This window comes from Rhinatrema bivittatum, chromosome 15 (assembly GCF_901001135.1).
Source record: "Rhinatrema bivittatum chromosome 15, aRhiBiv1.1, whole genome shotgun sequence".
In the NCBI taxonomy this organism is placed as follows: Eukaryota; Metazoa; Chordata; class Amphibia; order Gymnophiona; family Rhinatrematidae; genus Rhinatrema; species Rhinatrema bivittatum.
The window spans coordinates 60,487,822-60,513,508 of NC_042629.1; the positions used below are offsets into that span (position 1 = coordinate 60,487,822).

Sequence of the window (25,687 nt, forward strand, 5' to 3'; positions counted from 1 at the left end):
CCTGCCAGCTGTGCATCTCTGCAGGGCCTGCGGATTTTACTTCTCTTAACCCAGCGCACTCCTCCAGAACTTGTAAATTCCTTATGGGGTGAGCCGAACTCGGCAACACAATGAGAAAGGAAGTATTTTGGGGGTTTGACCAAAACATTTTGCTAAGAAATTGAAAAAGGGAGGTGAAGGATGGACTAGTGGTGTTTGAGAAAACGGATCCTTTTGCCAGTGCTGGAGGGGCAGCGAGCTCTGAAGCAAGGTGGAAGGGGAACTCCTGGACTCTGGCTCCAAGTCATAGCTGGGACTGAGGGGGGGTGGGGGGGGGGGGAGAGAGAGAGAAGAAGAAGAAAAAAAAAAAAAAACAGCCCACGCACGCAACCAAAATATTTCACGTGGTGAGCCTTCAAAACAGGGGGAGAAAAAGCAGCAAAGCTCCGCGCAGCCTTTCAGCCTGTAACGCAGCCAAGAACAACGCGTGGCAGGAAGCTGCAAACATTTGTGAAAACAAAATTACAAAAAAAAAAAAAATGTACAAAAAAATGCAAAGCACTCTGGAGCTTTTCTAGCGTGAAGTGAAACCGAGAGGGGGAGCGGGTACCCGTGACGGCACTCACGCCTCTGGCTGCTGCCCCCTACCCCTGCGGCTGCCGATTCTTCGCCCCATAGCCGCTGACTTTCACCTCTCATCCGCCCTCTCAGCTCCAGGACCCTTCCAAGGAGCGCCTGCCCCCCGCAAACCCCTACTACACTGGGGAGCGACAGCAAAAAATAGGACAGCGCCACTTGGCTGAGGAGTCTGTGCTCTGATGTCAAAAGCACTGGTGTGACATCATCACAAATCTTTAAAATGGAAACGAATGATACTGGTTACATTGTGTGTGTGTGTGTCTGTGTGCGTGTGTGTGTGTGCATGCGTGCGTGTGTGTGTCTTTGTGTGTGTGTGTCTCTGTGTGTGTGTATATGTGTGTGTGGGTGTTTGTGTGTATATGTGTGTGTGTGTGTGTTTGTGTGAGTGTCTCTGTGTGTGTGTATATGTGTGTGTGTGTGTCTCTGTGTGTGTGTATATGTGTGTGTGTCTCTGTGTGTGTGTATATGTGTGTGTGTGTGTTTGTGTGTATATGTGTGTGTGTGTGTGTTTGTGTGAGTGTCTCTGTGTGTGTGTGTGTGTGTCTCTGTGTGTGTGTATGTGTGTTTGTGTGTGTGTCTCTGTGTGTGTGTATATGTGTGTGTGTCTCTGTGTGCGTGTATATGTGTGTGTGTGCGTGCGTGTTTGTGTCTCTGTGTCTCTGTTTGTGTGTGTGTGTGTGCGTGATACATTACAGGCTTTCCCTGATGCTGGAATAACTCGATTTACGGCCTTCAGTCCCCCAGGTGAAGTCCAAGTGCTGGCCATGCTTCATTTCCATTACAAATAATCCAACAAATTAAAAAAATAATAATAATAAGGGTAGGGGGGGAAGAGGCTGGGACCGGGGGGGGGGGGGGGGGGGGAGAGAGAGCTACTTGATAGGGGAGGCGGCAGCTTCCTCAGGAATGGGGAGGGGTGGGGGGTCCCAGTAGGAGCAGCAGAGCTCTGATCCTAACCTGAGCCCTCCAGGCGTCCAAGCTGTGAGCCCCAACTGGGAGGCTAGAGCAGGAACCTAGCCAAACCTTTTTCCCCTGTAGCAGACAGATATCCTCTGGCTCCCAGCCATGCAAAATATTTAGGTGTCAGTGTCAAGGAAAAATAACATTATAGAGAAATATTAACTAATCACTTTGGGAACGGGAGGCTTGTAAAGCAGGTTCTCTTTCCAGTATCCTGAGCGTTAAACTCACGGTGCATGTCCCTCGAGAGTGGCGCATCAGCTCTGTCACTAGTGGTGCACCCCAGGGGCACCTTCCCCATGCCTCCTGCAGTCTTTGCCCGATGCGTTTCTCTCGCTTTAGGTCTTCCTGTAACATCCCCTGAGATCCAGATAAGAGATTGATTTATTCCTGGTATGGAAACGCTAGAACGGAAAGGTAGCACTTTATGCCCAGATCCACACTGTGGGGATAGGAGGGAGAGAGCCATTAACATGCAGGGGTGTGTAAATCTTTACATATTATCCAAGGGCTGAAGGTGTGAAGGGTTCCCCTTGAGAGCACCACTGTAACCTAAACCTGACCAGGGGGTGTGTGAGACCATCTCGGGCACACTGCCACCTGGCCGTCCTCTGAGGGAAGTTCCCGGCTCTTTCCCAGAAGGAGGAAGCTGTCTGTTCAGACCCCCCCCCCCCCAGGTACTCAAGAAATAATGAGCCTGATCCAACCCCTCCCCTTCCGGCACCCTGTTGGAGGTGTTCAACAGGGTAAACCTAGCCCTTTTCCCCCTTCCTCGTCTGTGCTAGGGTGGGCACGCACCTCATCTCAAGTCATCTGAACAGGCCGATCCAGTCCTAGCTTTGCCTCGCTGTGGCTAGACTGTGAGCTCCACGGAGCAGGTTCTGTCTGTTCTCTGTGTCTGCACAGCATTACACACACCTAGAAGCACTTCTTAAGTATTTAATAATAGTATCAAGAGTACACGCATGCTCTTAAGACCTGTAATAGGAGGGAGACGTGATCTAAAAATAATCTGGCGTAATCTCCAGCTCGGCAGCTAAATTTCAGTGCTAAAAAAAAAAATGCAGGCTTAGGTATTTGGGGGTGCAGAAGCCCAACAGGCCGGGTGTGAAATACCGATGCGCACCAGGCAGGAACGAGTCCGTGGGATGGTTGTATCCGATCATTTCAGGCAGGTGAAGCTAGGCGATGGCCAGAGACTGAGGGATGCCAGGGAGATGTTGCCCACAGGCAGAGTTGCCACAGCACTTCCGTGTTGAAGCTGCGTTGGTCCCGTGGCCCCTAAGGAAAGCAGAGGCAGGGCTCCTCTTTCTTCTGCACACGTAACGCTTTCAAAACGTGGCACCCTAGGCCGTGGCCTGTGCTGCTGCTGACTAAATCTGGGCTTGCATATTCAGCTCCCAGGACGTAGACCCAGGAGGAGCGTCAGGAGCTGCTTGATGTATAAAATGCTGCTGCTACTAGTACTGCTAATACTACTTAACACATTTATAGCGCTACTCGGTGTACACAGGACTGTACAAAAACACAGACCCTGCTCAGCAGAGCTTACATTCTAATCAAGACAAACATGCAAGGACAAAAGAGACTTGGGGAATTTTCTTTATTAAGACAACGGTTAAAAATGAATGAGGCTGTAAATGGGACAACCAGGAGTTAAGGTTTAAAAATAGCCTCAAAAAGGTGGGTTTTTTTAGAAGGGATTTAAACTTGGCAAGAGAGGGAGCAGGACGCGCCAGTTCAGGAAGACTGTTCCAAGCAGACGGCGCAGCCAGGTGGAAAGCACAGAGTCGGGAATTGGCAGAAGAGGAGAGGGGCACAGATAGGAGTGACCTGCCTTATATGCGGCGTGCACGAGGAGAGAGAGGAGAGGAGCTGCAGAGTGAAGGGGCTCTTGTAGGGTAGTAAGAGGAGCCTGAACTGTAGGTGGGAACGGCTAGGGAGCCGATGTGGTGGCTTGAGAAGAGGGATTGTACGGGTGCAGCGACTTTGGCGAAAGGTAAGCCACGCAGCTGAATTTTGGACCGCGCCACGTTGTTCTCTTCCTTCCTCACTAATGAATGGGCCAGAGCTGCTCGGACATGCCCTCCTCTGACGCCAGCCTCATAGTGCCCTCTGATTCCACGTTCAGGAAGCAAGGAAATGCCTCTCTAAAGACAGGGAGAGGTGACACTAGTGGCACCCTCCTGCACTGCAGGTCCACCAGCGTGGTGGCACCCGCTGCTTGGCATCAAAGCATTTTCCACACCCAGCAGCACTTAATCTACTGTCCGCCATACTCAAAACATGCCTCTTGCCGCTCTCCTTTTCTTAATAAATGAGATTTCAAAAGCATCTTTTGTCCTATCTGTTTGTGCTAGCTATTATTATAAGCTCTGCGGAGACGTAGCTGCATGCATCCGGGTACGCCATAGAAATGATAAGAATAGGCTGGAATAGTGGCAGCAGTATCTGCTCGTGTAGCTTTGGATGAGCTTTTCTCAGCACCTGCAGTCAGTCACTCGCTGCACTGTAATGATGCAAGATAAGGCACAGTTTAATGCAGACCTGGAATCTGATGGCAGAGCTTCCTGATACATGCAAATACCCTCATTTCACTGGAAAACCCCCCCCCCCCCCCCGTTGCCTCGGACTTAAGAAAGGTGCTGAATTATGAGTGCCTTCCTGACTTTATCTTATAGCCACAATGTTACACTAATGCACTTTGTGTTTGACGAATGGGCAGATTATCTGGATACACAAGGCACTTGTTGATGATACTAAGGCACAGGTGTAGCTGCCCTCTGCCGCATCAGCTCCTCTGGGAAACGCCCTCTCTGGTCAGCGTGCCATCATCCCAGAAGCACAGGGGGTTCCCTTCCTCGCTGACCACCACCAAGCTCTGGTGGATCCCATCCTGAGAGGCAGAGAACAGACTCCTCCAAAACCCACTGACTGTGTATGAAAAACACACCTCATTCCTAATGTATTACTGACCCATTCCCTGCTGCTTGAGATGGGATTCCTTTCATTTTATGCTGCTCCTGCACAGATTAGTTCATTCGGTGTTTATTTTTAAGAGGGTTGTTTGGAATTAATTAGGAGACCGGGCTCTTCTGGATCCCTGCAGTGTCTGCTGGGAAAGCTTTGGCTCTGAGAAGCCACAGGACTGAATGCCAAAGAGACATCAGGACACAACACAGCATACAAACAAAACACACACACACACACACATATATATACATACACGTATTGACATGGATGCAAGTCTCTGTCCGTTGACATGCATACATGCACCAACACAGAAAAAGCATTCACACACAACTACATAGGCCACATATAATTATAAACAGACACGTACATGCACAGGATCACATACAATGGAGAATGTCAAACATTATCCCCTTCATAAATTCCCCCCCCCCCCCCCCCCGAAAAAAAAATAGATTTAAAAAAACCCAACGAAATCTTAAGGTCAAAATCACATTCAATATTTTTAACTTTGATTTCTAAATAAATATGTTTTGGAGTAACTTATCCCAACCTCCACCCAGAAAATGCTTTCCATTACAAACAGCTGATGAGAACAGGCTCTAAATATTCGCTTACCCATTAAGATGCTATTTTGGGATGATCTCATTTGCCTTTGTAAATTGGCTTGATTGGATGAAAACAAATATTTTCCTCTTAGAGAAACTTATAGTTGCAGGCACAAGGCGGAAGGCAAGAAGTGGTGAGTATGGGAGCATAGGACGTCCATGCTGGGGTGTTACCTGGGAAGGAAGGACCCAGCTGTCACGTGAGCGTCGAAGACCTGGCATTGCAGAGCCTTAGAGCTGTCTCTGGAAATCGGAGACCTCCTAGTAAGAGGCACAGAGGCCCTGCCCTCAGGTGGGTAAAGAGCTGGTGCCTAAGTCAAGAAACTTCCAGCACAGCACACAGGGAAAGCTTTTGAGGAGTATAATGATACGGCTATAGTTATTAGGCTGTCAGAAGGAGGCTGTGCCAGATGGACCTCCGGCCGTCTGTTAACTTTACTATGCAGTCACGTAGCGTGGAATTGCCTCCTCAGAGTGAGAGACATTGGCAAGACAGAGCAGTCGCCTGAGGACCGAGGAATTTCGGAAAGCTCAAAATGGCTTCTGTCAGGTTCCTTCTCGCACTGGGGCAGGATCAGGGGCCCTGCAACAGCAATGGCTTTCACCTGAGGCTGAGGGACTGTCAGCATCAGGTATACAGAAGAGTGAGGGCCCTTCAAACACTAAGACCGTCTGGGACTGAGAGAGCCTTCCAGCGCTGACGGACGTGGGAGCGGTCGCTGCAGGCCGAGGGACTCAGAGTAATCATGAAGCGTTTAGAGCTTGTATGAAAGATCTCATTGAATTCTGTCTCCCTACGTGTTGAGCCATATTCCTTAGTAGCAAGGGAAGTCTTAAGCAGGGAGCAGACATCGGAGCACTATTGTATCAGACCCTACTAACGCATCAAGATTTGTGCGGGCTGGTGGCCTCTTGAGCGCGCGGAGAGGGGAGATTTTAAAAAACAATGCACAAGAAGGCTTTTCCTAGCTCCTTGTTTCCAAGTGCTGAATTCACCACGAGTGGTCCGGTTCCTTGAAGGTATGGTCTGCGAGCACCCTCTCTCAGGGTACACAGAGCCACGAACCGGGAGGGATCCAATCGATCGAATGGATGGGGGGGTCAGTACCGCTCCAGTTTCAGTATCTGGAGAAGGAGTGCCTGAGGGAACCTCACTGATGCGATGAAAATCTGGGACTTCCACGCAGAACTGATGGGCCCTATTTTCCCTAATGTGCTTGCCCTCATGTGCGCGGATCCAGGAAAACATATTGGTACGACTCCCCCCTCTGAAATTCGGTGTGGATGGGACGTGACGCCAAAAAAGTTAGAAGGTGGCATAACTGCGAGTGCGTTTTCCTAGGATATGTGGATTCCCCCCAGATGTGCCCCTCTGATGATCCACTGCAGAACTCCTGGTTCATCCTGAAAATGTGCTTTCTCCGAAGACCAGCAGGATGCGAAGTCCTATCTCCATTTGGCATAGCTAAAACTATCCCAAATGGAGAAGAGGAAAATAATATAACTAGGAAGCACTACCGACGGAAAAGCTGCTTTTGCTGGCAACAAGCCATTTTTATCATTCCTCTATCTTTCTGTTTTGTTTTTTTTTAAGAGGGCACTCTGGAAAACAGTGACGGACTCTAGGGGAGATGGAGTTGGATTCTAAATCTCAGATACAACGTGCAGGACAGGTCGACCAATTCTACTGTCGCGCCAGGACTTAACGTCACAGCCTTGCAAATCTCCTCCATGGAGGTCATCCCAGGTGGGCCACCGACCCTGTCGTGGCTGTCAGGCTATGAACCTTGACCTGCCTGGGCCTAACAGAAAGAGATGCAATCTGCTATCCAATTAGAAAGGCTGCACTTGGCAACAGCATTTCCAGGTGTATTGGGGGTCAAAAGAAAGAAAAATCTGGGTGGACTTTCTAAGGGGCTTTAGTCCACTCCAGAGAGAAGGCTACGAGTCTCTTGCAGTTCATGTGCAAGGCTCGTTCATCTTTGCGGACATGTGGCTTGGAGAGAAACGTTGGAAGGATGATTAACTTGTCCTGCACAGCAGAGGGGCCCAAAAGCCACATCCAGAGATCTGCAAGTCTATGAGTCGGAGTAGTAGAGATAGGGGTGGGGCTATGCATTCTGGAGATTAGAGTGGGGATATGGACAATGGGGATATGATTGAGGTAATAGGATGAAAGGAAGAGGTTAATGGGCCAAGAAAGAATAATACACAATTGCAAATGCAGGTGAGAAGTAATGGGATGTGGGTAAGAGGAGGTAATTTTGAGGGCTTATAGGATATGAAATAGAAGGGTAATAGGACAGATTCACAGGAAAGTCTGTTGAGAAATGGCACAGCAGAGGAGAGTGGGGGAAGTTATAGGTAATGGGATATGACAAGCCGTGGATTATGAGCCGTGGAAGGGAGGGGATAAAGAGTTAGATCTCCGAGGGACAGTGCATGAAAGGAAGCCATAGGACATGTTCTCAGAATTCCCCTTTACTCAGCTGGGACAAGTTCAAGCAGGGCAAAGAGATCTGATTTACCCAAATTAAAAATATAATCCTTGATGGATGGAAGTTGGCATTGTTTCATTTCAGAGGGAGGCTGTCAATAGACAAGTCATGGAGTAATCACTCACATCAGTTTCAGACTTCTTTGGCCACAGTGGCCAAGTGCCTGCCCTGCTTGAAATATTAAGGATTGCTTTAAAATCGCCTCCGTGATAAGCATCAGACTCCTCCTCCGGTTGTGCAAGGTTTTTTTTCCTGTATGACGAGTGGCTTCTCCTCGAACCAGGACAGCTTCCAGCTTTCTCTCATTCTTATTATCTTTTTTAAATTCAGATATTAATCACCTAGATAAAACTTTCTCCACAACACCCTTCAGATTTCTCCATGTGTCTGGCTTATATTCTGATGACAGGACAGCATCGGTTTGAGCTGGCAGGAACCCAGTCTCGTACCGATAAGCTCATCTCCTCCTAGACAGGTCTCTCCTGCCTGGAGCAGACGGAGTGTGCGAAATCCATCTCAGCCTGCGAGACGCGTTCTCAGTTTTTTTTGCAGCTTACAGCGCCGTGAGCGGCAGGGCCGAGCAGAGAGATGTCAGATCTTCCAGCTGGAGCAGGGATCCACGAAGCACAAGGGAGGAGAAGACGGTGGGGAAAGTAGCCAGCAGCGTACTGCCAAGTCCTCCTCAAACCAGCTAGGATGTTTCCGTGTTTGCACTAATTCCTAAAAGCCCCCAAATGTAGGAATAACATGACAAAATAGCGGAAGACAAACGAGCTGTTGCTGGAACTTTACAAGCTTCTTGTAGGGTCAGAAATTGTAGAAAATATAGTTTGGATGGCTTCTCCGCTGTGCAGCGTTTCCTCCAGTCCACGCCGGGCTCGGAGACTCAGAGATCTGGGTTAATGGACCTGTCCTAGCTCAGAAAGCAGCAGGAATCTGTATTGTCATGACACCTTTCATCATAGGCATAGATTTATTTTTTGGGGGTGGGGGGAGGAGGGGGGAGCTGCCCCCGAACACTCCACATGCTGTACTGAATCTTCCCTTGGCCTCCACCAACATGATCTCCCTACCCCTCCAAACTGAGCAAGCAAACCCTGCTTATGCCTGTCGTCCAAACTTGATCTCAATGGGCTTTCTACTGGGGCAAGGGGGTGGTGGGGGGAGGGGGGGGGCAGATTTAGTGAGGCTTTGCTTCTGTTTTTCCCCGTTCAGATCACTGAAACACCTTCCTCACAAGCTGAACAAATTTTGCAGTGGCCAAATCTTTGATCGATCTTTCCCCATACAGGGGCCACTGTTCAAACCGTCTGGCTGGATGCACAGTTCACGGGCACTTTGTACCCTCGGACCTGGCTCTTAATTTTCAAGGAGTACGACGTACGCGGGGCACTTTCTCCTTGTAAACTGCCCCAGGTACCTGCCTTTTTTGAAGTGGAACTTCTATGGGAAAATAGGGACGGCGGATTTTAAACCAGCGCGCGAGGGGTACGCGTGCGCGTGTTCGTCGGCCCGCGCCCAAGGACGCGGCCGTTTTATAACAATCGCGCGAATACGCGTGCACATGTGCGTGCAGTTTTAAGTGGATGCGCACCTTTTGCGCATAAACAGCAAGTCTACTGCGTGAGTGGTGGGATTTTAAAAGGCACGCGCGCCAACGCCGCTACCAGTTTTCCCACTTCGTTCCCAGTTTGCCCAGGTAAGGGAGAGGACTTCCAATGCCCCCTAAGTTTAATAGCCTCCCTTCTCCCCCGTTTGCCCCTACCTTTAAAACCCCGCTAATCTGCTTAGAATATTTTGTTTTACAACTTACGCGCCACGCGTAGCAGAAGTAAAGTTACGTGGCAGGGGATCCCGGCGCGCGCCGGTCAGCGTAAGCATTTACGTGCTAATTTTAAGTTAAAATCTAAGAACGGACCATGCCCCGCCCAGATCACGCCTTGCCCCTTTCGCTTAACTTTCATTTGTGCACGCAGCGGCAAATACACGCGTTACCTGGGCAGCCTTTAAAATCCACCGCTGCGTGCGCCGGCCCAACCTGTGCGCGCTTCTCCTGCTTTTGACACACGCCGGGCTGTTCAAGTTCACCTTATTGCACGGAGATTATCAAATGCAATCCGTGTGCCTTATTTTCCAATCCCACCCAAAAACCCATGCCCCTGGAAACATCCCTCTTCAATCCAGCTGCAAGCATGCATGCATGTAGGACTTCTGGCCGGATTGAGGAAGGGGCCGTTTTCAAGTCAGCCGGCTTACCTGAGTAGATGGCTCTGAAAATTGCCTTCTGCAGACTTTAGCCCAGATGTTCCAGGCGGACTTCCGTGCACAAGTCTGCTTTGAAAGTTTGGGCGCTGTCCTGCTATGCGCAGGTGTAACTTTGTGTGGGTTATCCCATGCAGGGGATAGATTTATGTGCATGTGTATGTGCGTAAATCCGTTCTCTGCTGCCACTCTGCACCCTGGAATGCCCATTGTGGCCATGCACAAAAATATGCATGAAATTGGGTTTTGCACAACCTTTTGTGCGTGTAGGCCATGTACATACATAAAACTGGGTTTTATACATGTAAATGGCTGAAGGACTGATAGCAAAAGGTCATCCTCTAGACCAGAAAGCCAAGAGTTAACTTTTCCCAGCTATGTCACCTGACCTTGCATGGGAAGGGATGGGGCTGTAGGTGTTACCTAGATAGGATGTAACCTGTACTAGTGGGTGGAGTCTCCAACTTGCTCGGTGCCTTTTGTGTCTGGTCACACAGCACAATCACCTTTACTGAGTCATGCAACTATGTATGTAATGTTTTACTGCTTTTCTATCCCAGTTTTCCCAGTAAAGAAACTTTGCTTGTTAGCAGAGATGAGTTCTGCTTCACAATGTTTCTTCTGGAGGCATGGGGGTCCCCACTGCACATATCCGGACCCTAAGCAAGTACATTGGGCCAGGCTGGTACCAAAGAAGAAGTATTCATCATAAATCCTTTCGAAAATCAGTCCCAAAGAGTTTAAAAAGTGCACACACAACTATATCATTCAATTTATCAAATTTATATCTTGCTTTTCCAGTTTTAAGATCATAAGATGTACCATGCTGGTTCAGACCAAAAAGGAGATGCAAGAAATGGATCTCCTTTTTGGGATCAGCTGGGGACTTGATCCCAAAAAGGAGATCCATTTCTTGTATCTCACTCCCAAGCGTAAACGGTGGCTTTCCCCAAGTCTACCTCGCTAATAATTGTTTATGGACTTTTTCTTCCAGGTGCTTGTCCAAATTCTGATAAGTGATTAAACTGTTGCAGCAGGAAATAGATTGATTTGCTCAAGGCCACAGAGTGCAGCAGAGCTGGGAATAGATGTGAAATTTCTCCTCACCCGAGATTTACTGTTCTAACTCGGCTGCAGCACTGGTAGTCTTCTGGATGGCATGAGGAGACAGAGGGAGCACTAGAGCTTTATTACAGATGGGAAAAATACCTTTTTGCCATAAGGGTTATAAATGGTGGAATAAGCTAGGCTCCATGCCACATCCTTTATCGCACTTAACGGAACAGCTAACCACATATTACTAACACAATATCCTTCGTGCACATTTCACAGATAAACATGCTTGAGTAATAAAGTATCTCCCTAATTTCCAGCCTGCATTTCTTGCCATGCTAATAGATTCGGCAGAGTTCCTGGAAGTAAAATAATTCTCTCTTCATAGCTTGCAGTCCCTGGAAATGAATTATCCCCCAGGGCTGGCGGTATAGCCTGGCATGCGGAAGAGTAACTTTGGAGGCTGTGCATGCAGGGCAGTAGTTTGATTTTCAAAAGCATGCACCTTAAACGTACATGCGAACAGTCAAGCATGCTCGGGAGAGGGTGAAGCCTCCTGCATGTACGACGTGTCCGGAACACCCCGGGAATTTTCAAGGCGGTCTGATACGCATAAGGTCTGCTTTGAAAACTTGCACCTGCACACATTAGCCATTTGTGGGCGGCTGAAAAAAATACCCTCCCTGAGGCTGCATGAACTTAGTATCAAAAACGAGAGCACACAGAATAACACTCAACAAGTTAAAGATTTGATTTCTCCCTCTAGGCAGTTGTTATCTGCTTCTTGTTGTTTTGGACTGCAACGGTTTTGCTGTGTTTTTCATTGGAAAAAAAAAAATTCAAAAGATCCATCGGGCAAATAGCAGTGCCTTGGAGCTGGCAAGAGATTCATTACAGGCCAATGCCTCCTCACCGGTTTCCTGGGTACATTTTGTACCGATGGATAGCTCTGAAGCACAAGTGTTATTAAGCAAAGACTAGTCGTCTGCCTGTCATTCAGACTCGTGTCCATCTTCTATTTTATTTATTTATTTATTTAACAGTTTTATATACCGAATTTCTTGTAACAGGTTACAAATCAAAACGGTTTACATAATAACAATAACAGTGCCTCAAATAAAGGCATCTGTACAGGGCTTAATTGGTGGGGGAACTGCTTGAAACTGAGTTCCACCACTTCTTTTCAGGCTCATGAGGCAGCACAGCAGAGGTTTCAGCCCCTCCCCTCCAGGGAGCTTGCAGGAAGGAGGGAGGCGAGCCTGGAGCAGACAGAGCAGAGAAGAGCCACTCTGCTCCCTAATTCAGCCCTTCCCCTCCTGTTGTGCAGAGACCAGGAGAGGAGGGTGTGGTCCTGTAGCAGTCCAGCAGACACTTCAATCTAAAGAAGGGACACACACAAAAAAAAGGGGGTCAAATTAGCACAAATTTGTGAGCAGTAGCGCCAATCATCAAGGCGTCGACCCTGGCAATACGCTATTGCTCACAAGTTTCGGACTTGTGCTGTTTGAATGCCTTTTTGTGTCTATTACCCACGGCTTAATTTCTGAAACAACAGTCTAGAATGGCGTTCTGCCACCTTTTTTTCCAGGATCTGAGGACGTGGAGCAAAGCTAATGGTGTAAATTCACTTTTGGTGGGTGAAGAACAGCTCGGGTTTGAGCACTGGTGGAGCCTGGGAATGGAAGATCATTTGGGTAATCAGGAAGAAGAGTGTGTTCAAGTGTATGTGTATGTGTTTCTCTGTGTGTGTGTGTTTGTATGTGTGTGTGTTTGTGTGTGTGTATCTGTGTGTCTCTGTGTGTGTGTGTGTTTGTGTGTGGCTCTGTGTGTGTGTGTGTTTGTGTGTGCTCTGTGTGTGTCTGTGTCTGTGTGTGTGTATGTGTGTGGGTCTGTGTGTGTGTGTGTGTCTCTGTGTGTGTGTGTTTGTGTGTGCTCTGTGTGTGTCTGTGTGTGTGTATGTGTGTCTGTGTATGTGTGTGTGTCTGTGTGTGTATGTGTGTCTGTGTATGTGTGTCTGTGTATGTGTGTCTCTGTGTGTGTGTGCTCTGTGTGTGTCTCTGTGTGTGTGTGTATCTGTGTGTCTCTGTGTGTGTGTGTGTCTCTGTGTGTGTGTGTGTGTGTCTGGGAGAAAGAATTCACAATGGGTCCTGAACCCATCCAGTCACACCAGGCTCTAACTCCCCTCTCCCCTCCTCTCCACAGTTTCACTTCCTTTTTATCTGCAAGTGAATCCTTGCATCTGGAGAGCTGCTAGGTGATAGGATAACGTCTGTTATTCGAGACTCCTTGACTGAAGCTTCTTTTTCAGTCATCTTTTAAGCATGCATTAGTTAAATCCATGTTAAAAAAAAACCCCAACAAAAAACCTATTTGGATGTAGAAAACCATAATCAGGTGGCAAATCTTTTATTTCTAGCAAAACTAATTAGAAACAGCAGTGCTACATCAGCTTGATAAGTTTTTGTCTGTTCACAATTGCTTGGACACTTGTCAGTCTGGCTTTTGAGCGGGATTCAGTCCTGAGACTGCTTTTGATAGCTTTAATAAATGACCTGAGATCTGGTTTGGACAAGGATGGCTCTCTCTGTTGACTGAAATTCTATTGGACCTTATCGGAGTCTTTGACACCTTCAACCATGAGATCCTGTTCTCCCGACCCATGGACGTTGGTGTCAGAGGCAGGTTAGTGTTATAGTGCAAATCAATGATCCTTTCTAAGTGGTAGAATGCAATCGGTGGTCTAGAAGTAGGAAGGCTTCCTACCCTAACCCAAACTGGAATGTGAGGATTCCGCAAGAGAACATATTGCCCCCGTTTTTAACATCTCTGCGCACTGAGTGCTGGGTATTAGGAGAACATTTGGCTTTAAAGCCAGAGTAGAAACCCAGATAATTGGCTCTACTGCTCAAAAGTTTCAAACTGGCGCTAATTCAACCCTTTTGGGAGACTTTACTCAATACTATGCTAATGATTTGCAGATTTATGGCCCAATGAATAGGGATTTGTCCGTTTTGGTTGGGAATATCAATGAATGCTTGAGTAGGGTATTGGCCTGGATGAAACTCAACAGAGTAGGGCTAAATGCCCCATAAACTGGATCAGTAACACAGAGATAGATATGGCAGAGGTGCACATTATCTTGGATGGGGTCCCAATTCATCTGAGATCACAAACGAAAAGTTTAGGCCGGATGCCTTCCTTAATTTTTGAATTGCGTGTCTGTGAAAGAGCCTGGTTCAAAGACTAGTTGGCCCTCTGAAGGTGTTTTTGTTTGGTAACCAACTCAAACATGTGATTCAGTCTTTTCTTCTTTCTTCATTAGACTCCTGCATTTCTCTATTTGAAGGGCTGCCATTAAAGAACTTGTGCAATTTACCGATGCTGCGAAACGTGGGCCGCACATTCTGAATATTGGCTGCCAGACTAGGAATCGTATCACCCCAGCTTTATTCACATTTCATTGGCTTCTGATTTCTTATAGATCTCAGTTTAAAATTTTATGCGGTCAGGGTCTTGAATATCTGTTGGAAAAGATTAAGAAATTGTTAGCTACATTCTTGTGATGATTTGCTGCTCTGCATTATGGCCTTTTACAAAAACCTTGACTGGTAAAAACCAGAGCTCGTGTTATATTACTCCTGCTTTTTGGAACTCTCTCCCAAAGGAGTTGAGATTTGGACAACTATCTTCATTTTGGATGGCTTTTAAGAGCTTATGTATTTACAAAGCATTTAATTTTGATATTTTATAAGGTCTTATGCAGAATTGCTGAGTTTTGGCTTGTTGACTAGAGTTTTTATTTTATTGATAATATTCTGTATCTTATTTTTCTGGGCAGAATTTTGCCTAAATGATACCCAGGTTTTCTTTTCTTTATTTTATTTGATATTCTGTCTTTTTCTAAGAATGACCCCCAAGGCGGATTGCAATCAAGTTTAGAAACAGTTACAAAGACTAGTTAGCTGTGAAGTTCCGTACAGTCATAATTGAAATATGAGTTTAATTACCATTTTTATTTTATGTTAATTGGACTGTTTATCTTGTGGTATTTTCTGGGATTTTATCTGTATTGTATTCTAGACTGGCGATTAATGCATTTAAATAAGAGTGGTTAGTGGACTGCCTCAGGATAGATTTTGTTCAATATTTTTTCACGTGATATTGCATAGGGATTACTGGTTAAAGTTTGTCTTTTACATATCACACTAAGATCTGCAACAGTGTGGACATTCATCACATAGGCAGATTAGTAATTGTCATGCATCCAAATCAACTTGCTTCAATCAAATAAAACTATAATTGATGCTACATGATGTGTTCAACAATACCTTTGAAAAATGTATTTTATTTGAAAAAATTGTTGATAAGAAAATTTTTTTTTATGGAAAGGGTTATGGTTTCATATTCCAAATATTCATCAATTGATAATATTCCATTACCTTACATTTTTCTAATTATTAACCAACCAACCACTTTCCAGCTAATAAACTTTTATTGAAAAAATTACATCGGTTTTTCTTTTCCACCGATCTTTCCCATTTTTGTTCTTGTTGTAATAAACAGGGACAAATTCCCATGAAAAATAAACTAAAAACTGTAAATGAAGGTTTCTAGGGATAAAACAGGGTCCGAAAGGACTCGCAGGAGGCGCTCAGGAAGAGGAAGACGAGGAGATGCTGTGTGCAGTGGACGTGCTGAATGCTGGAGCTAGGAAAAGGAGAGATACGCAGTGATTACGCAGGTTCTCAGAAAGAAGCTCATGAACTTGTAAGTGCCACTGCTGAGCTCTCTTGTGGCTGCAAGGTGCTGACAACAGAGCCTGAAAGCTGGTCTGAATCTGAGCATCAGACAGTGTTGACTTTTCCGTGGCACTCCTGATCAGGTCTGAAGGGCACACTGGGATGACTGAGCCTCAGCAGCTCCATCTTCTCTCTCAGCAGCAGACCGCCTCCTGCTGGTAACACTTCAGATTCCTGCATGGTCTGCAACAGCAGCTTCATTAAGCACTGTATTACTTGGCATCTGTTTTCCGTCCAAGAGCATCTTATGCTTCCCATAACCACAGGAGTCTTCTCAGTGCTCTGTTATCCACTGGTCTTGCAGTTGTGCTGTTAGTGGCCCACCACTCATTGATGAATCTTTGCGAGATCTTTTGTAATCATATGGGATGAGATAAATTTAAAAAATTAAACTCCTTCCCTTAAACTCCTGGATATCTGTTTATCTGGTGTCTGATTCCCCTGTCCCCGGGCAGGCAAAGTGCTTGGATTCGGTCTTCTTTTAACATGTCCAGGATGGCAGCACCTCATTAACTCCCGCCACACCATGCAAACAGAGTACTCCCCTTCCATCCCGTGAGGCCCTTCTGCCACTCCTTCCCAGCCTCTTCCTGCTCTCGCATCCCTTATCAAAGACAGAAGCCGCCAGCTTGCCAATACTACCGCATCATCCAGCATTCATTGCAAGAAGCTTCTTTCCCAAGGACTCCTGACAGCTCAGGAGAGGGAGAGGGGATAGAAGAAGGGGAAAGGGGGTCCAGAGATGAATGCATAGATGTGGAAGGGGGGAGGAAGGAGGCAGTAATGGAAGAGGATAAACAAAGTGACTGTGTGTGAGAGAAGGAGAAATAAAGTGAGAGTGAAAGTCTACAAGAAAAAACGCCGCGGAAAGAAGGCAGAAGAGAGAGTAAGAGTAGGAGAAAGCTTGCTGCTATGCATGTTATTTAAACTTAGAATTTGTTCCTCAGTGACTAACCACTCATCACTTCTAATGCTCACACAATACATCCCCCTACTCCTGACTCTTGGATGCATTTTGTATAGTTGCACAGCTCATAATGCAGAGTGACTGCATATTAACATGATTGTGTAGAGTATGTTCACTAGGTTGTTTTTATGATTGTATATAGTGCATGGGTATGTAAGCATGCAAGACCAGTTTGACAGCACGGGCGAGTAAGGTATGTAAATTTGATTTGACTACATGGTTGCATGGTATTTATTTATTTAAAGATTTTATATACCAACATTAGTGGGGAACATCATGCCGGTTTACAGCAGGTGGAAATTACAATAAATGGAGGGGGGGGGGAGGGGGAGAGAACAGACAAAGAGGCCGAGGGGGCCGAAAAAAAGAGCAACAATGCATATAGAATATATAATACATGATAATAAATTATGTAACAAGATGGAGCAAGATAAACAAGATAAAGACAGTAAACTTTTATACATAGCTATATAGGTAGGTGGGATATATTAGCTCAGGTTGGCTACCAGGTTTCATGGTATATGGCTCCCTAATGCATGGTGGCAAAGGACATGGGTGTGTAGAATATATTAACTCAGTGTGACTGCATTGTATCATGATATATATGACTCCATATTGCAAGGTACATATTGCATGATTATATGTTGCATGGGTTATGGGATATCTCAAGATCTTGTGTAAGCATGTCTGGAAAGAAGGTTTTCCAGGGATCCATGCTTAGTGCCGAGACATGCCATAATATTTGAATGAATGTATTCAGAAGCTGAAACCCTTTGAGGGAATCATTAGACCCAAAACTGGTAGAGGTCTGCCAAGCAGTAGAGCAGAGGAGGCCAACTCCGGTCCTCGAGAGCCACAAACAGGCCAGGTTTTCAGGATATCCACAATGAATATGCATGAGATAGATTTGCATGCCCTGTCTCCATTGTCTGCATATCTATCTCATGCATATTCATTGTGGATATCCTGAATACAAAGGAATGTCAGAAGCATATGATTTGCTTCATGTAGGAAGCTTTTGACACCATACCCAAAACTTCTGCCGCTCCATTGGAGCGTGAAGGCTTGTGTGGTTGAGAATGAATGGCCATAGTGAAGAGATGCATGACCATCTGGCGGATGTTCCCTGTGTTGGAGATAACTTGTTTGGTGATAAGATGAAAGAAATGATGGCTCTAATTAAGAAGCATTAATCCACCCTACAGTTGCTGTCAGTGGTGGCAGGGGACCAGCCAGCCCCAGCCAGATGACTGTACTTTTTCTACAAGTGTTCATTCTTCCAAAAATGTCTCTTCTGCTCTTTTCAATGCCCTCAGGTTCCTCTCATTCTTCAATTGCAATAGCTGCCCTCTAGAGGCTGTCAGAGGGAAAACCGAAGGCCTACTATCAATTTGCAGTTTGAGCATAGGACCAATTATTTTTATCCTTGAGACTCATCTCCCTGACTTTTCCAGTGGTGGGAAGGCCTAGTCCTTTCTTCTCTAATGGATCGATGTCACCAGGGATCAGTGGGTCCTAAAATTGTGTAGTCTGGTTATCATTTGCATTTTTCTCATCCTTCTACGATTCAATGGGTAGAGAAGAAGCATTATGGTCTAAAAAAAGATGATGGTTCATCCATTTTTACTGGTGTGGTTTACAGGCCTCTGACTCAAATGGAAGAACTGGAAAGAGATCTGGTCAAAGATATCCAAAAGGTGGGAAGGAAAGAAGAAGTGCTGATTGTTGGAGACTTTAATATGCCAGACGTAGATTGGAGAATCCCTTCTGTGGAATCTACCAGAAGCAGAGAGATAATGGATGCTTTGCAAGGGGCTCTCTTCAAGCAAATGGTAATGGAACCCACGAGGGAGGGTGTTATACTCGACCTAGTGCTCATTAACGGGGATAATGTCTCTCATGTCTGGGAGATCATCAAACAGTATGGTTTAACATCGCAAATATGAATCAGAGTAGTCACATGAAAACCCGAGTTTTGCATTTCAAAAATACGGACTTTGTTAAAATGGGGGTGTACCTGGAGGTAGAACTAGAAGTCTGGGAAAAAATGGGAGAGAAGGAACAACAGTGGGCCAAACTAAAAGGAGCAATTACAAAAGCAACAAATCTATATGTTAGAAAAGTAAACAAAAGTAAGAGAAATAAGAAACCGATCTGGTTCTCAAGGAAAGTGGCTGACATAATAAAAGCAAAATAGCGTTCAAGAAATATAAAGGATCCCAAAAAGTGGAACACAGGGAAGAATATCTGGTGAAACTAAGGGAGACAAAGAAAGTAATCAAGAAAGAAAAAAGTCATGTGGAAGAAAGGATAGACAAAGAGGTAAAGAGGTGACAAAACATTTTTCAGATACATTAGAGAAAGGAGAAAGATCCAAAGTGGTATATTGAAATTCAAATGTGACAAGAATCAATGTGTGGAGAAAGACGAAGAAATGGCAGAAATATTAAACAGATATTTCAATTGGTGTTTACTAAAGAAGACCCAGGAGAAGGACCGTCGCTAGTTAACAAGACTGAAGATGGATAGGGGTGGAGTAGATAAAACTCCATTTACAGAAGAAAATGTATGGGAAGAGCTAGGAAAACTGAAAGTGGACAAAGCCATGGGGTCTGAGGAGGTTCATCCCAGGATACTGAGGGAGCTCAGAGATGTGCTGGCAGGTCCGCTGTGTGACCTGTTCAATAGATCCCTGGAAACGAGAGTGGTGCCAAGTGATTGGAGAAGAGTGGTGGTGGTCCCACTTCACAAGAGTGGGAGCAGAGAAGAGGCTGGAAACTACAGGCCGGTTAGCCTCATCTCGATGGTGGGAAAATTAATGGAGACTCTACTGAAGGAAAGGATAGAGAACTATCTACAGTCAGGAGGATTGCTGGACCTGAGGCAGCATGGATTCCCCAGGGGAAGTTCCTGTCAGATAAATCTGATTGATTTATTTGATTGACTAAAGAATTGGATCGAGGAAGAGTGCTTGAAGATGTGATCTACTTGGATTTCAGCAAAGCTTTTGATATGATCCCACATAGAAGGCTTGTGAATAAAATGAGAAGATTGGGAGTGAGTGCCAAGGTAGTGACATGAATTACAAACTGGTTGACGGATAGAAGACATCGTGTGATGGTGAATGGAACCTACTCTGAAGAGAGAATGGTGTTAAGCGGAGTGCCACAAGGATCAGTGTTAGGACCAGTCCTGTTAATATCTTTGTGAGCGACATTGCGGAAGGGATTGAAGGTAAAGTTTGTCTGTTTGTGGGTGATACTAAGATCTGCAACAAAGTGGACATGCCAGAAGGAGTAGAGAGAATGAGACATGATTTAAGGAGGCTTGAACAGTAGTTGAAGATATGACAGCTGGGATTCAATGCCAAGAAGTGCAGAGTCATGCATTTGGGGTGTGGTAATCCAAAAGACCTGTATGTGATGGGGGTGAAGGGCTATTTTACACTGAGCAAGAGAGGAACCTTGGGATGATAGTGGCTAGCGATCTGAAGACGCAAAGCAATGTGACAAGGTGATAGCTAAAGCCAGAAAAATGCTGGGCTGCATACACAGAGGAATAACAGGTAAGAAAAAGGAAGTGATAATCCCCTGATACAGGTCATTGGTGAGGCCTCATCTGGAGTATTGTGTTCAGTTCTGGAGACCATATCTCATAAGGGACAGAAACAGGAAGGAGGCAGTCCAGAGAAGGGCGACAAAAATGGTGGGGGGTCTCCATCAATTGACTTATGAGGAGAGATTGAAGATCTTAAATATGTATACCCTGGAAGAGAGGAGGTACAGGGGAGATAGGATACAGACCTTCAGATACCTGAAAGGTTTTAATGATGCACAATTGACAAACCTTTTCTGTTGGAAAGAAATTAGTAGAACTAGGGGGCATGTAATGAAACTCCTGGAGGACGACTCAGAACCAACATCAGGAAATATTTCTTCACAGAGAGGGTGGTGGATGCCTGAATGCCCTTCCAGAGGAGGTCATGAATATTAAATCAGTGAAAGATTTCAAAGGGGCATGGGATAAACACTGTGGATCCCTAAAGATTAGAGGATGGAAATGAAGAAAAGAGTGCATGGGGTAACTTGCTAGTGTGGCAGTTACTACCCTTAACCAATCAGACTGATACTTCTGATGCCACTCCAACATTGCTCTCTGCTCCAACGGCAGGGAGGAAAGAGGAAAAGTGGAATTAGATAGAAGGTGGAAATGAAGAAAAGAGTGTATGGGGGTACTACCTTTAACCAATAAGCCTTCATACTGTTGATGCAACTCCATCATTCTCTCTGATTCAACAGCAAGAGGTGATGGGGAATTGGATTCAAACAGCAGCTGACAAGAACCCTGGCTTGATGATCTGGGAGGCTTTTAGGTATGGAGGGAATTGTATGACATGACAGATGCTGCCATGAGCTTGCTGGGCAGACTGGATGGACCATTTGGTCCTTTTCTGCTGTCATATCTATGTTTCTATGTTAATCGTCAGCTCTGACCCCTCTCAATCTACCCAGCTGTAGCTAGAGGTAGAGTCGCTCTTGCAGCACAAGGCAATTGAGTTTGTCCTTTCTCAGGAGTGTAGCTATGGGATCTACTCCTAGTATGTTCTGATTTCCAAGAAGTCAGGGGGGATTGCGATTTATTCTGGGCTTGGGAGGGCTGAACAAACTGTTGGTTCAAGAAAGGTTCAAGATGAACTCCCTTCAGATAATTCTTCCCTTTCATTCAACCAGGTGATTGAATGTGTGCTGTGGACCTAAAAGATACTTATGCACACTTTCTCATTCACTCCTTCCCATTGAAGCTCCTCAGGCTTTTGGTGAAGAATGTATACTACCAGTCCTCATATTGTTCACAAAATGCCTTGCAGTAGTGGCTACACATTTGTGTCAGCAGGGAGTCTGTATATTCCCTTACTTGGACAATTGGTCGGTGATGGGTCCATCTCTGACAGCAGTTCTGGAATCCCTCAAAGTACTCATTCAATTTCTCCAATTTCTGGGTTTCCTGGTCACCTTACTCAAGTCCAACCTGACCCCCATCTCAAACGATTCAGTTCATAGGAGAAAACATTTCTTCCAGTCGAAAGAGCTACATTACACTGGGCAACAATGAAAGTGTTACTGACCTAAAAAGGTCCTACTCTGTAGTATCTTGATGTGCTGAACTCGAATATGACCATGAAAAGTTTTTATTGGCTCTTGTTTTGAAGATATTTAATATAGTTCACTTTCTATGTTTAGTCATGTAAATTTATCCAGTAGGACTGTAAATAAGCCTAGAATGATGTAATATTGCATAATACCATCATGTACACATCATCCAGAGTTTATTACATCATTTTCTGATGCAATGCAGTTCTACTGCCATGCTGCTGCTGAGTAAGCTGATGTCAGCAGTGTACTATATGAAGCCCAGTCAGAAAGGTTGAGCATTTGAAATATTCATGCTGGCTGACTACTGCTGGACACTCCGCAGAGATGCTCCCGAACAAGTGTACAAGAGACAAGCAAAGAAATCTAAGACGTAGTCTATGACTTCATTTTTCAAACGGTATTAACCGTAGGTCTCCTACTATTGGCATACAATTCAAGATGTAATTATATTATTGCATATTACAAAAAAACTAGAGCCAGTTTTGCATTTTCACAGTCACATTCATGTTTAGCACATGGTAATGTATAAGAATTGACTAATTTCATTTCCGTAACATGACTTTTGTGAAAATTTGTTGCCCAGTGTTATTGATAGGTCTAGTAAGCTCTTTTCTGCAGTGGGACTGAACACCAGTGAGATCGGCCCTGGTTCTTCTGGGACATATGGCTGCAGTGGTGCATGTAGTTCCTTTGGCTCCTATGCACATGGGGCCTTCAGTGGGCCCTTTGAAGCTAGTAGGATTAGCCCTCTCAACCATTATTCCATTAAATCTTTGGGACCTGACGATAAAGGCATCTTCGTTCAGTGGTGGACAAATCTGGAGATTCTCAAGCTGGGCCTCTCACCATGTATCCTAGCGCATCAAGTGATCCTGCCTACTGACACCTCTATGACAATTATTTTGTTGTCCCCTGAGGCAAACAGGTCAATAACTGGCAATCCTCAAAGACTGAACAACTCATCTGCATCCCTTTATTCCAAGGACCACTTATGAGGTTGCAGCACTCTGCTTAGGCTGTCTGCCAGAATATTTTGGACTCCTGCAAGATAGGTTGTCTGGAGATAGTCATTGTGATGACTGGCTCAGAACCAGTTTCAAAGGGCTTCCTCACAGAGGGCATACGTGAACACGCAGGGAGGCGTGGGCTTGTCAGTCTTTGGGGATTGACGATGATTGACCTGCTCACCTCAGAGGACAACAAAAAAAGCTGAGAGGTTCTGTTCCATAATTCCAAGCAACTTCAGTTCAGTTCCCTGTGCTTTTGTGCTAAATTGGAGCACTGATCTACTCTATGCATATCTGCTAATTCCTCTCATTGCCACAACTGTCCAGAAGATCATTCAGGACAAGGAGATATTGAATGTCATAGCACTGGCACGGCCATGTCAAGTATGTATCCATATCTTGTCTATTAGCTCAGCCTCCAGTTTCATTGGGGAGCTCTCTGACTCTCATCACACAGGAGAGCTAAGGGCTAAGCCTCTCTTCAGTTAATCTAAGTGCCATTGCACCATAGCAGCAGCAGGGGGAAGGAACTCTGATCTCCTTTCAGCTGTTAGGCTTAAGGTTTGTGGCATTCCAAGCTTCTGGCAATAAACGTCCACTGCTTTGTGACCTTAACATGGTCCTTGCTTAACTCATGAAACCTCCTTTTTAACTTTTCATGTTAAGTGGACTTGAATTTTCTTACCTGGAAAGTGTTTCTTGTAACTATCAGTTTGGCATGAAGAGTAAGCAAATTACAGGCTCTGCTTTTGTATTTACCATACCTGCGGTTCTTTCATTACAGGGTGGTAATGACCAGACTATTGTGCTCCCTATTTTCTTTCCGAAACCACTTGCACACAGAGGAGCAAGAGCTCTTCACTCCTTGGACTGCAAGAGAGCCCTGCATATTACTTGAGAAGGACTCAACCTTATCGTCAAGCTTCTTAGATGTTCGTATCCTTTGATCCCAATAGATTAGGGCAAGCAATTGCCAAAAGAACTGTCTAACTGGCTAGTGGACTGTATGGTTCACTGTTAGGTGCGGGGGGGGGAGGGGGGGACATCAAGTGAGAGCCATAGTGGCTTTAGTGGCTCATCTAAGAGCCACTTCCATTGAAAACATTTGCAAAGCTGCTACTTGGTCATCAATTCTCACCTTCATGTCTCGAAGGGACAGTAAATTTGGACAAGCAGTTTTGCGCAGCCTTTTCACCCAGTAGTCCACTCCCCTCTGACAGAGTCCGGGTTACTTGTTTTGGTAGTTGCTCTGTACTGCAACCCTCAGCTTGGGACTCCTCACGCATTATGTTAACTCATGCCTGCTTGTCAATGGAGAAAGCAAGTTTGCTTACCTGTAAAAAGGGTTCTCTGTAGAGAGCAGGATGAATTAGCCATAATTAATGCCCACCCTGGAGAGTTAACTGCCTCGCTGAAACTTAAGTTCTTGAAGAGAGTGAAGGGTTAGGAGGTGGCTCCATAAAATCTTTACTTAGCTCTCAGAGCAGGGTCCCTGTCTGCGCCAACAGATGACGTCACCCATGCGTAATGGCTACTTCATCCTGCTGTGGTGTGCGGAAACTGGCCTGTCGGAAAATCTCCCCCCACCCCCTCAATTTTACTAAAGGTATTTATTTTATTTATTTGGACATTTTTATATACCAACAACCATTTGCACATCGTATCGGTTTACAGTTAACTTAGAACAGATAGGCGAAAGCCTTTACATGGAATGGTATGTGGGGTGTTCTCCAACATGTGCGCTTTTCGCTGCCTTTGGACGAGGCATTCCTGTGGATGGGTTTTGGGTGGGACGGAAGAATACTGAACATAGATTGGATTTTTTTTCCAATCTTGTGCGAGTTTACTTTCCAAGAAAATTCTACTTGTGCGAAAAAGCAAGCGCAGAGCCTGCAGGCACTTTGTACCCACGACCAAATTGCAAAGGGAACGGGCACGCGTACGTCCCTTTTTAAAATTGGTGCAAGGTCTGCAAGCGAAAAGTACCCGCGGCATTTGCAGCAGGGCAGACAGCGTGACGTGTGCCCCCTATAATGCGTGCGTCTTTCCTGGCGCTTGCTTCTTGCCACGCGCAGATCCACGTACGTTGCGCCTGTTCAGACTTAACTTCAGTCCAGCTGAACTCCGGCACTGTTAGCTGAGCCTGGTTGGTGGTTTTAGCTGCCTCTGCGGCCGCAGCCCCAGCCCTCCTCAGTCCTGGCTGCTTCCCATGAGCCTAGCGCTCCGTCAGCGTGCGCACTCCCTGACGTGATGAGGGATGAGTTTCCAGGCACCTTGGTTTCGCTGTAACCAGGGAGAGCTGTAAATCTGTCAGTAAATCCTTCTCCCCCTCTCCCCGCTAATCTCCATGCCTCACTCATCCTCCTGCTGCGCTAGAATATATGATTAACCAGGCTCCATTCACACCTGACTGCTTAATAACTGAATACAAATGTCTAGGATGCCAAAGCCAGAGAACACGCTGAGGGCAGACTGAAAGGGAAGCCTTCTTTCAACAGAAAAGGCAAGGGGGGTTGGTGGTTCCTTACAATGAATTGGAAACTCCGGCAAATTTGGAGATACCGAGAGCAGAGGTTGCTCCCTGGCTCTGAGGGCCAGATTTAAGGACTGGGCAAAATGAAGGCGGGGCAGTTTCCTTTGCATAATTTTAAAAACGGTGCCTCTTGGGTTCAAAGCTTTCATTCCCCTCAGCTTTTGGAAGGGTGAACGTTTCCACAGAAACAGCTGTGCTGAGCGAAAAGGCACTACAGGACTTTTACCCGCTCTTGTTTTTTCCAAAATGTTTTCCGTGG

General features: G+C 45.7%; 1 long non-coding RNA gene across 1 annotated transcript in view; it reads left to right on the forward strand.

Annotated features, from left to right (window-relative positions):
- Nucleotides 1–23,772, forward strand: part of LOC115076628 — a 231,145-nt gene extending 207,373 nt beyond the window's left edge. Inside the window, exon 3 of the long non-coding RNA XR_003852818.1 lies at nucleotides 23,680–23,772. This is a non-coding gene — a long non-coding RNA (uncharacterized LOC115076628). The remainder of the gene's footprint in view (nucleotides 1–23,679) is intronic.
- The last annotated feature ends 1,915 nt before the right edge of the window (nucleotides 23,773–25,687 follow it).